This window comes from Ostrinia nubilalis, chromosome 21, assembly GCF_963855985.1.
Source record: "Ostrinia nubilalis chromosome 21, ilOstNubi1.1, whole genome shotgun sequence".
Classification (NCBI taxonomy): domain Eukaryota; kingdom Metazoa; phylum Arthropoda; class Insecta; order Lepidoptera; family Crambidae; genus Ostrinia; species Ostrinia nubilalis.
This window is the reverse complement of record NC_087108.1, coordinates 10,956,787-10,971,121: the sequence shown is the minus strand read 5'-3', so window position 1 is coordinate 10,971,121 and position 14,335 is coordinate 10,956,787. Positions and strand designations below refer to the sequence as shown.

The 14,335-nt window shown below is 36.8% G+C and overlaps 1 protein-coding gene across 1 annotated transcript in view; it reads right to left on the bottom strand.

The window, feature by feature from the left end:
- The window catches only part of LOC135082489 (uncharacterized protein CG3556), a 144,747-nt gene extending 134,024 nt beyond the window's left edge, over positions 1-10,723 (bottom strand). The window contains exon 1 of the mRNA XM_063977284.1: positions 10,591-10,723. The gene's annotated coding sequence lies outside the window, so the exon portion shown is untranslated. The remainder of the gene's footprint in view (positions 1-10,590) is intronic.
- Between the last annotated feature and the right edge of the window lie 3,612 nt (positions 10,724-14,335).

Sequence of the window (14,335 nt, the reverse complement as noted above, 5' to 3'; positions counted from 1 at the left end):
TTTTAGAAGTGGTGGTAGGGCAAACTATGCGTATTTCAGGCGTGTAAAAGGGCCCACATACTGTTAAAGATCTTTAATTCGAATAATTACTACGTAGTAGCTGTTCTATTCAGGCTGTATCCTGAACACCCGGCTCGGTGCGTGAAAATATATTCCACACGTTATATTTATTGACAGCTCGTAATAATACGCCCTTCCTCAAACGTTTCAGAGGTAGGATATTTTGATGGTGTACAGTCGTCCAAAGCAAAAATAAGTACTTTTATTATATCTTTATAAGATGCTTTGCTGTGCCGTTGTCTGTGATGTTATATACGTAATTTTCACTAATTTATGCATGTTTTATACATATAGAAGAAAGTAGAATTTAAACCTCCTTACTAATAAAAAGTTACACAGTTGTTGAACACTGTTTTAAAATGACATTTCCATACTAAACGTCACTTTAAAACACTGTTCAACGAGCGTGTAGGTTTTATTAGTAAGAGGAAAAGTATTTTTATCCGACTACATACTTAACAAAAGGAGGAGGTTCTCTATACGTTATCCTACACAAATGTTATTATCGACTGACCATAATGTAGAGCAACTGATTTTACTCGTTATCACCATTGATCCTATTTCTAGAAAATAGACAATGTGCTTATAAAACATGTTTTCAAAATTGAAAAAAAAAAAAATAATGGGGTCCCTTCCTGAAAATTAGCAATTGTTTTAAAACTTACCTTGTTTTGCTGTCTATTTCACGTTAAAATCCCTTTTGCGCAACCAAAATTCATTAGAATCCTTTATTTTTGTTGTTTCGTTACAAAAGCGTATATAATTTTAACCCTGCCTCTATACAATGTAAAAAAGCACCTGAATATCAACATTTATAGAGCTTATAGTCTTTTAAACAGCCATAATGCGAAGAACAAAGCTATATGTCAAAGAAGTAAAGTTTTTACGACTCTGTTGGAGGCAAGTTGAGGGAAGGCACTCCGAGCCTCGTTACAAATGCCGGAGGGACGCCTATTAACGGAGGTAAAAGTTGACGTAAAGGTTCTTGTGATAAAGTAAAAGATTTACTCGTTTTATAGAGGTTTCTGTTTTGTGGTGGATATTAGTGACGGTGCTTGAATGAGGGATTACAGACCATTGAATCAGTCAAATGTGATGCTTTTTGTGAGCTCTTAAGAGCGTTTACGCCATTTGGCGCAAAAACAGTACTTTTTCAACCCTATACAATCATTAACCATTTACATTACAAATATGTTATAGGCATAAATAATTAGGCAATTTCTTCGTCTAAATAGTTAAGAAAATATTTCGATTAGTATAGTATTTAAGAATTCTATCAAGATAAGTCCACACAGGTTTTCAAATTTCCACTTTAGCGTCAGTTTAGAAGCTGAAATTTTTATAAAAATACTGTGAAAACGATATAACAAACATTTATCCTATAGCATAGGTCCTTAGGCAAATAGTTAGTTGAGAAAATTCTTAGATTTAAGCATTTTATAATAAGAAATTACAAATTCAAAGAACGTGTAATACCCAAAAATCAAAGTGATTTTTACACCATTACTCTCCTTTAATTCAACATAAAAATAGCTTAATATAATAAAATAACATCTTCTTTAAAATATTTTCTTTGAAACGATATATAATTCATTGTTATTGTTTTGCTATAAACATTTGAAAACTATTAAAAAACGCCGCGCGCGAATCATTTCCAATGATGCCCCTTGAAACGCCGCGCTTCGCGTAAACGCTCATAATAGCAGCATTTGACAGCTGTCAAAATGCTCCTTTCTTTGTAGATAGAGTCATCCGCGTTTGATATCACTCGTAGGTTGGGTTGTCGAACACAATTTATGAGCTATTAAAACGCTATTTCTTTAGGCAATTTTGCATGGAATGATATAGGTACACATATTTGACGTAATTTTTTGAGTTCAGTTTTTTTTTAAATGATCTAACTAAAGTAAAACTTCACAAAAATCAAGTTTTTATGAGTTACTTTAGCTTATTTTAATTATTATACCTGTATCACGCGGTTGATCCTATCCAATCGAGATAATTAATTTTTAAGAGCTGTCAAAAACAGTTTTATGATTTGGCATAAACTTATCGAATACTATATTATTAATATTATAAAGCTGAAGAGTTTGTGTGTTTGTTTGTTTACTTGAACGCGCTTATATCAGGAACTACCGGTCCGATTTGAAAAATTCTTTCAGTGTTAGATAGTCCATTTATTGAGGAAGGCTATAGGCTATATACCATCACGCTACGAGTAGTAGGTGCAGAGCAGAAATGAAAAATGTTGCGATAACGGGTTTTCACGCGTACGAAGTCGCGGGCACAGCTATATATTATATGTATAAAGTTTATGCCAAATCACCTGACTAATTATATTGATTTCCAAAAACTTCTAAATGAGAATGTAATCGGGCTTTCAGAGCTAAAGTACCTAAAGAGTTTATTTAGGGATTTGTCTGTTGAAATTATTGGTTAATGGTTTCAATGTAACGCTGTCAATAATTCATTTATCGTGCGAATTCATTCGAATAAATTCATTCGGCAACGTAAATCTTGAAAGCGTTTCGCGAAAACACTCGCAAAATGTTAAACATTCTCAAACATCTTAGCAAAGGCATAAATGAATTTACATTAATAACTCGAGAAATGAAACAACTTTTGCTATTAAGTTGTATGGAACTCATAAACATAACTTAACTACAAAGACACAAGTTTGCGCGTTCACCGCCAAAAAGTTGCCGTTTGTCGTATCCCGCTGTTTCGAGAGCACTCCCCTAACTGCCTCAGCCAATATCGGAATCCTTGGTGTCGACATATCGAGCGAAGTCCAGTTCCGTGGTCATTTAGAGGGTAAGGCTAAATTAGCCTCGAAGAAGCTTGGTGTGCTCAATAGATCGAGACGGTATTTCACTCCAGCCCATCGTCTGCAACTTTACAAGGCGCAAGTTCGGCCTCATATGGAATACTGTTCTCATCTTTGGGCAGGTGCGCCCCAGTACCAGCCTCTCCCTCTGGACCGCATTGAACGGAGAGCAGCTCGAATCGTTGACTGCCAGGACATTTCGGATCGGCTTGACCCCTTGGCGCTGCGTAGAGATGTATCCTCACTGTGCATCTTCTATCGCATGTATCACGGGGAGTGCTCCGAAGAATTATCCGGACTTATTCCTGCCGCCACTTTTCGCCACCGATCTACCCGACAGCACTTCCACCCCCATCACTTAGATGGTTGGCAGTCCACAACAGTACGTTTCTCTAGAAACTTCCTGCCCTGTACAACCAAACTGTGGAATGGACTGTCGTCTGCGGTGTTTCCGGACGGATACGACCTGCAAGCTTTCAAGAGGAGAGCGTATCTTTACCTTAAAGGCCGGCAACGCACCTGTAACGCCCCTGGGTCTGCGGGTGTCTATGGGCGACGGTAATCACTTACCATCAGGTGATCCGTCTGCTCGTTTGCCTCCTATCACATAAAAAAAAAAAAAAAAAAAAAGATAATACCTAACTACTAGGTACTAATAGTCTCAAAGGGCGCGTGGACGCACAGGGTGACGCACGAATCAATCACAGAGCTCTATTCAACGCTGTGCGTTCGATTTGCTGCTTTATTTAAGCAAGTATCGTTTGTGAATACAGGCATGAATGCGTTGTTCATAACTGTCACAACTCGCAAAGTTAATGAGAATATCTCAGTCATGGATCTGGACAGTTATATGAACGAACTAGCGGCCGCCCGCGACTTCGTACGCGTGGAGTACGTAAAATCTGTAGTTAGAATTATATCATGTTGATAGATGGCGTTTCACGGCTTCCCCCGCATGAAATGTATTTACGAACGTCAAAAACAGTAGTTTGTCCAGCGCTGTTGATTTTAACCAATGACGATAGATGGCGCTTTTTAGACACGTCTTATTTATTTATTGAAATTTATTAGTCACAAATCGTCATAAATTAAAGCCTATATGTTAATCTGGGTTATAAACAATAATACTGTAAAGTTACTGTAAAATCCGTTCAGTAGTTTTGCGTGAAAGAGTAACAAACATCCAGACATCCACACAAACATTCGCATTTATAATATTAGTAGGATAATGACGAGACGAACGAATAGTCAAGAGACAGGGGCGTGTCAAGGGTTAGGGTGTGTCAACGGTAGGTAACTAAGTTTTGTAGGTACTTCGTTGAAAATAAGTTCGAAGTTACGCGTAAGCGAAGCGCAGTTTGTCTTTCAAACATGTAATTTTTTCTGTAATAAAGTGGTCCCGTTGTAGATTTATAGACATACTAGCTGTGCACCGCGGTGTTACCCACGGTAAATCATAGCCTATGTGTTAATCCAGGGTGTCAGCTAACTCCATACCAATTTTTATCAAAATCGCTCCAGCCGTTTAGACTTGAAGAAGTATCAAACATACACTCACACACAAACTTTCGCCTTTATAAATATTAGTGTGAAGATGAGAAGCGCCCAGTATATGCTGTCTTCTGTACATAGAAGTTTGTATATAACAAATTAGTTACGTACATCGTACGTATCACATGCGAGTCCGGAGGCTCATCAAGTCATTGTGGCCACTTGTTTGCTCATTACGGCGGTCACCTCGGCACGTACAATCAAACTATACTTACATATTTGTTCCAAAATAGCACTTATTTTCAAGTACAGAAGATGCGACAGTGTTTAGGTTTATGTACCGCTGTCTGTACACTGCACGTTCAAAGGTCTGTCATCTTTCTTATACAGGGTGTAACAAATCCTGTCGCAACCAAAAAAGCGGTAATTATAGTGCTCAACAACTACTTATGGGATAGTAAAACATCGAATTCTGTAAAAAATAAGTTAATGTCCCTTAGAAAGTATAACAGCTGATCAGGGAATTAGTATAAAACATTTTTTCAATTTTTCAACGTGAACAATAAAAATATGTAGGTAAGTACTGGACAACAGTACATAATTATTATTATTGTTCACCATCAAAAACAATTCTATCGAATTTTACAGGATTTCTTGCCACTGCATATTATAGTGTGTTATTAAAATATGTATTTAATCAAACCGCAAACTCGATTGGCCTTTTTCCCCGAAAACGAAAACCAAAAAGAAGGCAAATTGAAAATATGTTTTGTCATGATTACCAATTTTATTTTTACACAGAAGGCTTTTTTCACCTTGATTGTCCAAAATGTAGTAATAATAAACTGAATTTACTTAACTACTGACATTTAAGAGTAATTATTTTCAGTTTATTTCGGTCTTACATCGATCAGACGGCAAAGAATATCTGACACCAAGTTCGGGAAATCCATCATTTATAAAACTCTCACGATAGAAGAAAGCTAAAAACAAATAAAATCTTTTTCTTTTCATTAATTTTGTTAAAAACGATGGAGTGGACTGTATAGATAGATAGGCCTGCCGGTGATGATCATAATATGCAAGAAGCAAGGAAACACCAAAAAAGGGCCAAAACAGTAGGTATATTGCTCAATACATTAGAACACAAGAGCGTACAAAAGCAACTTCAAAAACTAAAAAAAACAATATTTAAAAAAAGTATAAAACCATAAACAATATCAAAAAAGGATTGCTGGCCAAACTGCCAGCAACAAATTTGTAAGATAACAAAGTTACAAGTCTACATGTTCAAGCAACTTATTTAAAAGCATAAGAACATTGAAAGTTAGTACAAACGCGTTTACTTTCCACAAACCTTCTTAATTAGTTAATTAAATTCACCAGCTGGGGTGCAATTAACCACATCGGAACCTTAATAGATAATATCCACTATTATGAGAGGGATAAGGTCGAAATCTTAAGTTTAAATGCGAAATGAAGACGACTACTTGTGTTTTTGTTCGATTAATTACTTTATTTGAATAAGGGTTAAATAATGTATAATAACAATAAAGATTGATAAGCTTTAGAGCTACTTTATATTTAATGTTTTTAACATCTAGAATAGGAACAATAGAACAATACAATAAATGTCTGTCTGTTACGTTTTCTCAGCAACTGAAACAATTTTGGTGAATTTTACTGTAGAGGTACCTACGACCTAGCCTTAGGACATTCGTGCGAAAATAAATTGATATAAAATAGAGGATGAAATTTCCCAATGAATTATGCCGAGTAGGTATTTGTTTCACGGTGTGGAACTAATGACGTTTCACAGTTCACAAAACAGTGTAAAATGTCCCATCATACACGTCCATTACTCGCCACGTGTAAAAAGTTGCACACTCCATTTTTTTTTTTTTTTTTTTTTTTTTTTTTTTTTTTATGCTAGCCAAGGCAGGTATTTGACCGCAATCGCACCTGGTGTTAAGTGAGATGCAGTCTAGGATGGTACATATCTGCCCTGTAAGTGCCTATTCACTCTCGCCTTGAAAACGCCCGGATTATAGTGTTCAGGAAATACAGCAGCAGGCAGCGAATTCCAGTCCCTAGCTGTTCGCATTATAAAGGAGTCGTCGAAACGCTTAGTGCGAGCTGGTGGAATGTCGACAATGTAGGGGTGGTACGCTAGCCTGCGTCTGGTTCCCCGGTGATGGAAAGGGGCTGGTGGAATTAAGTTATATAATTCCTTCGCACATTCTCCGAAGTGTAGCCTGTAGAAAACCGTTAGAGAAGCAACTTTACGGCGGTGGTCAAGTTCCTGGAGCGACGCTTCAACAAGGGTCGGGCTGTCGATTAGTCTCCTGGCACGCCTTTCCACCGAATCCAAAGCAGCCAAATATTTCTTGGCAGAGCCGTCCCAGAGGTGGCAGCAGTATTCCATGCAAGGTCGGATCTGTGCTTTATATAACTGCAGCCTTTGCTTATTGGAGAAGTACTGCCTTGCCCTCGAGAGGATACCAAGTTTTTTGGCAGCAGTTTTCGCTATGGATTCGATGTACTCGCCAAAGTTCAACTTGCTGGACATTTCGATACCCAAAAGTTGGAGTCGCTCGGTGATTTTAACAGGCACACCTCGGAATGTTGGAGCCAGACGAAATGGACTTCGTTTGGCGGAGAACAGACACGCCTGTGTTTTGGACGCGTTAAATTGGACCAGATTGACATCGCCCCAATCAGAGACATCCTGAAGGGCCAAATTTAAGCGTTCGATAAGGGACTCACGACAAGACTCGACCTCACTCCCGCTGGCTTTTTTCAACTTTTCAACCGACAAAAAAATAAGAAGGTTGTACTTTATGTTTGTTTTCTTTGATGAGATATTCATGGGATGTAAACCATTTATTCATCTCTCTTAGTGTAAGTATTGTAGGTATCAATACATTAGTTTTAGTTAAATACATACTTAGTGCATAGGTTCGAATGGATAATGAACATAATACCCAACATTGTGGGCCTAAGATAAATGCCTCCATATTATTATGCCTCGCCCTCACGATCACGAACCTTTTGATATAATAATTACTAATGTTAGCAGCGTTTATTGAGAGTGAACTTAATTTGAAAACAAGTTTTTCCTTATAGACGTATACTGATTTGATTTTAGTCAAAACTGTTTTCCTTAAGAAACTTTTTGATAGGAAGTTCCAGAGAGTTGAAAATTCTTAGAAATTAATAAAGTTATCTAATACATATTTTTTAATTAAAAATTAAATTAGAACTTATCATTATTTCATTTGCTTTTACAATGTAGACACCTAAGTATATTAAACTGAATACTTTCCTATTTGCATTCAGTCTATATTTTTACAAGATATTATTATTACAATTATTTGTAACTCTGTTTTGAGAGCATCAGTCCAAGCAAAAATTCTTTGATTCTAAGTCTCACCCTTAACCTAAAGTAGTCAATTCTAGTCCCAGAAAATGTTCAGGTCATGTAGAGTCCTTTTCTTTCTTATTATTACAGGCATATCTTCCTAACGGAGTTTCAAAAACAATGTTCGCGCGAACCGTCACTCCAGCGAATGTTCAGCATCGTGTGTAGAGGGCTTAACACATAATCACGAGCATGGCCGCCGCTAATGCACGGTATCGTGATAGTGTGCTCTAATTATTATCTCCGCAGATGCGCAAATCCATTAGAATAGTAATAGTGCGAGAATTTCGTAATACGGGCTAATAAAGATTGTTAGCATAGTTATAAAGAATTTCAGTAGGTCTTCAGTCACGAACAGGTAATTATGATCCTGTCTATACTTTTTACATTACTAGAATTAGTTATTTGAGAAAACAGATCTGTGATTGCAAAGCCTAAATTCTAAATCCATAAATTTTAATATGGTACGTCTACTTAGTTGTCCAAACAAAAAGTTTGAAAAAAATTGCCCCATCTCTTCTGTTAATAGTGTCTTAATTAATTAATAATCTAGTAGGTATAAGGGCAGAGACCTCATGGCATCAAGTATGATACCTACTCAATTTTATAAGGAACTTGAACGTGAGCTCCCTGTGGATATTTCTATCCCTGTTCACCTATTGCTCAGTGAGGTAGGTATAACATATCAATGTAGATATTCCAATTGGTGAAGCATGATACAGATAACTCTCGAATTCACATGTGCGACAGCACATCAGACTATACTCTCATCTATATTATTAACATTGATGATATCTTCGAAAATAAGCACACATGTTCTTAAGATATTTTAACTAGTACCTATTTATTCGGCTAGTTTGTCAGCCGTTTGTTGTAGTAGTGGTTCGAAACGGACTACTATTCCGGAGGTGGCGGGTTCGATTCCCGCACAGTACAAACATTTGTGTGCATGAAACATATTATTTTGTTTGTATTTGACTGGGTGTTTTCTATGTATAATAAGTATGTATTAACAAAAAAAAGTATTTAAGTATGTTATCTGGGGGCACGGCAGTGCCCCCACCAAGTCGAGCACCTCCGTACCATTCTTTTCTCGAATTGATTTGAATTAATTTGATTTGTGACATTGTATGTTAAATAATAATCTGACTGATAAAATATTTGTACGTCTGCTTGCAGGCTGAATAAATGGGAATCATATTAGCTATAAGATCTGCTTTGTAAAACGGGCATGTAATTATGTATTCTAGCAAATAAATTATTGAATTTGAATTTTGAATTTGAAGCAATTCAGGCCATTTTCGAGCGCCTGTAACTTCGTTGTGGATAAAACTAGAAGGCTGAATTTTCATTAGCTATTAGCTAAATATACCTATTTACTTGGCCATCGCATGAAAACACGTGTAAATTAAATTATTTAGTGCGATGGCCAAGTCAATAATTTATGTAAAACGTTAAAGATTTCCTGGCCTGGACTTGGTATTACATGGATCTCACAACTTTTTACTGTAGAACAACTGAGTTGCGAGACTTGGTTTTTTTGACAAGTATTGTTTTTGATGGGATATCCGTTGTCTAGTACCCATAGTAAAAGCTTGGCTTAGTTTGGGACTAGAAGCGCAGTGTAAAATGTCCAAGGATATTTATTTATTTATTCATAGAATATACCCTTAAAGTTTCAGGCAATCAAAAAGAGCACGTTGTATAAGTTTACAAATACTTATTTAGCTAGACGTGTCTTACCTCGTCTTACATACGAAAATAATTACCGTAATTGTCAAGAAAACCCAGTTATGAAATCAGATAAAACCCTATATGTGAATTTATATAAAAACCAACAAATATACAACGCAAATACATACTTTCCCCCACGTAGATCCACACAAAAGGGATTCGTTCTACCATTTTATGTGACTTTAAAAGCTCTTCCCCTTTTGATTTAACTTTTCTCGTATTTCGGATTACATTTAACATAAAGAAGTTCCAATGAGGTTATAAAAGGTGCTCTTTTGTGAATGTTTTCGTGTATTTGTAGAACCAAGACCCAATTCCGGAAAACCCATTCATGTGTTTGGAATCAAATTAACATGCCTTTTAATATTTGAATTGAGTCTAAAAGGTATTATTTTTATTTCAAATTGACCCCCATATTAGAAAGTGAAAACACGCTCTTAAAGCTAATTTTAGTATTGCAATATTCGAATGAAATAAAGAAAAACCTATACTTTTGTTTCTTATGCATGATGCCCGGCACACAAAATAAAATGTCTTAACTAAAAAACTTTATCATTACTTATTTAAGATTTTTTTATCGATAAGACTCTATTTCTGTAATTAAGTATTAATTGTGTTATTATCCTTAATATACTAAAAACTACTCACTGTATAAAACTTGCCAAATGTGACGCTAAAGACGTAAAAATGTGAGTAAAATTCAGTTAGAAATATATAGTATCTTTTCTCGTCTGAAATATCAGAGGACCAATTCTGTATGATGCAGAGATATAAATTTACATTAACGTCTCAAAGTAAATTACAAATTTTAACCACGAACAAACGCTACCCGGGGGACACAACGAGGCGCATACCAATTCAGTGACCTAACTCAATGAGAAATGACAAGCAATCAGAGTCTAAATGAATATTAAGACCATCTGATACCGCAACGTTTAATCGTTCCCTAATAGCTCTTTAAATATCCCCCAAACTCCAACTTTTTTAATAACCCACCTCCTTAAATAAAAAAAGTTCTGGAACAAAACGCAAAAAGGTTCGGTTTCAATCCACTTACCAATTTGAAACGCCAATCCGTTGTGGAACGAACAAAAGAATGTCACCGTTTTCAAATTTAGAATTCGTTTCAAGTTTCGAACGAGCGAGGCACGACCGTCCGCGGGGATTGACCGAGGGTAACTGAATGCCGAGTGTCTGAGTGGAAAACTGGAAAGGGGGTTATTAGCACCCCCTCCGTGCAATAGCCCCCCTGCATTTAAATAGCGCGTTCTGTATCAATATACCGTTATTTGTATCATTTCCGTCGCAGTTTTGACCTTCTTTGCCTTGAATCAAATCGTTTAGACGCGTGTAGTTACGGTTCATCTGAACTATTAACTAGAGTATTCCAAACCAGACTTAATTCAGTCTGCGTAAGGATCAAAATGGATCTCCTCTGTGAGATCCTTTAGACTTTTGTGAAGATATAAGAGATTACGGCCTAGAATTGAATCTAGAACGTCATCTCAAAATTCTCAGCACAATTTAAGAGCTAAACAAACTTAGGTATTATATGACTAACTGTTATGACCAAGTTTTTGTTAAAGAAAGTTTTCACTATTATTTTTTAGGTTGAATAGAGAGAATTCATCAATTAAGACATTAACTCGAGTGCAAGTTTTATTGTCAACAAACATGGCTCCTACGGCTGATATAATGATGATGATGAATATCAATATAATAGTGTCGTATTAATTACATAATATTAAGCCTTTTAATGTTAATTACTATTTCTTAGGTACCATTTTTTTTTTCAACTTATTTGTATTGTAAAGTTTTCTTTACATTTCAAATTTTGTAATACTTTCTTATTTATCTAGAAAAGTCTGTTTATTCTAATATATCCCGTTTATTTCTATTTATCTTAGGTTTATTTTAGGATAATCCGTCTACCCGGGAAGACAAAGACGCTATCTATGATGGAGTGAGTTTCAGAAAATGCCTATTCACTCCGTTTTGAAGGCATTCGGGTTGTATGGAACTACACAAACTGGCGAACGAAAGTTTAGTTTGAAACATAGTTCCCTAGTTAAGTTATTAGGCCGAGGAACCCCGCGGTTTGTGTACTAACTTCGTGTTTCACTTGACTTTGCCGCGGCTTCGGTCGGATTCTGTTAGTTATTCTGATCTTCATAATAAAATGTCGATTTAAAGGTTGAGGCAAAAACAAAAATTAGGTTTTTACGTTTTCCGGGAAATTTTCCAAATTTTTTTTTTCATAAGAAACTTCCAAATATTAATTAATGAGGTAAAATAGGACAAACGCTAAAACAATAAATATAGTGGTAAAAAGGGAAAAGGTAAAGAAGAGATGAGGTAAAATAGGAAAAAATTTGTAAGGTAATAAAAATAATATTTTGATGTCTTTCTTGTGACAAAACTAATTCCTGCGGGTATAACCACAGGCTTGTGCTAGTTTTAATATAAGTAGAGTTGAAATGCGATGCTAAAACAATAAACATGAAGTAAACGTCACTGAATTTTTCAAGGCGAGAGTGAATAAGCACTTATAGGACAGATATGTACCATCCTAGACTGCATCTAATACCTGCCTTGTTATGCATAAAAAAGTTTTCTATGTTTTTTCGGGTAGTTTTTTAGAACCTGATTTTCGTGGAAAATATACCGAATTAGTCCAGCACGGACCTCTGATTCAATTTTAATAAATGATAGAGATAGATTGGTCCTGTAAAAAGGACTGTATGCTACCTTTTCGGCACATTTTGTAACAATCAAAATTAATACAATAAACCCACAGGCTTACGCCTGTATTCACAAACGATGCTTGCTTATGTGAAGCAGCAAATCGAACGCACAGCGTTGAATAGAGCTCTGTGATTGGTTCGTGTGTCACCCTGTGCGTCCACGCACACTGTGAGACCTCATACTAAAGTTTGTAAATACGGGCGTTAGGCTAGTTCAAAATAATATAGAGATGATGTTTCAACGCGATACAAAAACACACGATGTAAAACATCACTGAATTTCCCATGAATGAAAACTACCTTCATCATATAGGCAGATGAGTTCCATCCAGCCGGAATGGGAGTAAAAAGCAAAATGGCCGCTGTATTATTCATGAATACAGTAAAATTAAAGCTCGCACTCGCAATCAGGGGGAAGTGGTCCTTAATGTATATCTTTGATTTACTGCTCGTTAAAGTTGATAATGTAATTAGTGGTTTCGTTATCTTTCGTCTCATTGTTTATTTAATTTTAAATCATATATTACGCTGTTAATTTTAAATTACAATCGACAGCGCATCAGACTACTTACATTAATTGAAAAGTAGCTCGTAGGTATATCACAGCAGCTTAAGAAGCCGATTAGCAAGCTGTATTGGCAATGGGCAGGGTAGATAGTACGCAGAACTGACGGCCGATGGGGCAGCAAGGTTCTGGAGTGGAGGCCGCGTACCGGAAAACGCAGCGTGGAACGTCCACCCACAAGGTGAACCTGATAAAGGGAGCAGGAAGGCGCTGGATGCAAGCCGCTACCAACAGTGCGATGTAGAAGTCTTTGGGGGAGGCCTATGTTCAGCAGTGGACGTCCTGTGGCTGAAATGATGATGATAAGAAGCCACTTTACGCAGGACTATAACTCGCGGCTCCGTTTCATTGGGCTCCGGTGGACAACGACGGGTATTAGTGGGTAGCCCACATCTTTAATGAGCAGGCGAGCAGAGTCCCACATAACCCACTGGCTTCAGTGGGCTTTTATGCGATAGCTATTGAGTTAATTATCATCTGTTTGAACTCTTTAAAAAAATACGGTTTTGAGCCGGAGGTTAGTCGTCTTACCAATTTGCTGCTTCTTTTCAGCAAGCAATTTCTCTTCTCTTCTCTTCATTGTTCGAAGTAATGGTAGGGTTCAAGTCAACGGCGCCTTTTCAAGGCGAGAGTGAATAGGCACTTACAGGGCAGATATGTACCATACTAGACTGCATCTCAATTAACACCAGATGCGATTGCGGTCAAATACCTGCCTTGTCCTGCATAAAAAAAGTAATCCTGAGATGTGTAAAAGCGCTTTTTAAAAGCCTATTTCCAGAAAATGTCTTTTAAATTCAAATCTGCGACCTCTATGGTAAAGGTAGTCTTTGTCTGCCGTGGTGTTTTAACTTTTAGCGATTTTTCAGCGTTCCTGCGCCCGTCTGGCCATGTGTTCCATTATGCACGGGGCAGACGATTTATCTGCCGCATATGCACCTATGTAGCATGCAATAGTAAACGTTTTGCAAATATTGGACGAGAAAGTTTAAATAAGTTTGAAAACATACTTGATTATAGACACAACTTCTGTCTATTTGGGACGTGTGTCTGGAAAGGATGTTATAAGATCTTGATTCCTATTTATAGAAAACTAGCGGCCGCCCGCGACTTCGTACGCGTTGATCCCGTTTTTTGGAGTTTCGTAAAATTCTTTCTTAGCGGATGCCTACGTCATAACATCTAAATGCATGCCAAATTTCAGCCCGATCCGTCCAGTGGTTTGGGCTGTGCGTTGATAGATCACTATGTCAGTCAGTCAATCACCTTTGAGTTATACATATTTAGATATTATGTAGAAACATACAATATACTTTCTATTCTATAGACATCCAAACTATTGCTTAGGACGTGTACCTGGAAAGGATAAGAGCATTTGAATTTTTTTTTCTGTCCCTTTTCTTACCACGCTTAAAGCTTTTCTAGTTTTTGCCACAGAATAAGTAGGTAAAAGTACCATGGCTTTTGCCCAATGCCCACGGCATCGTCCGCGT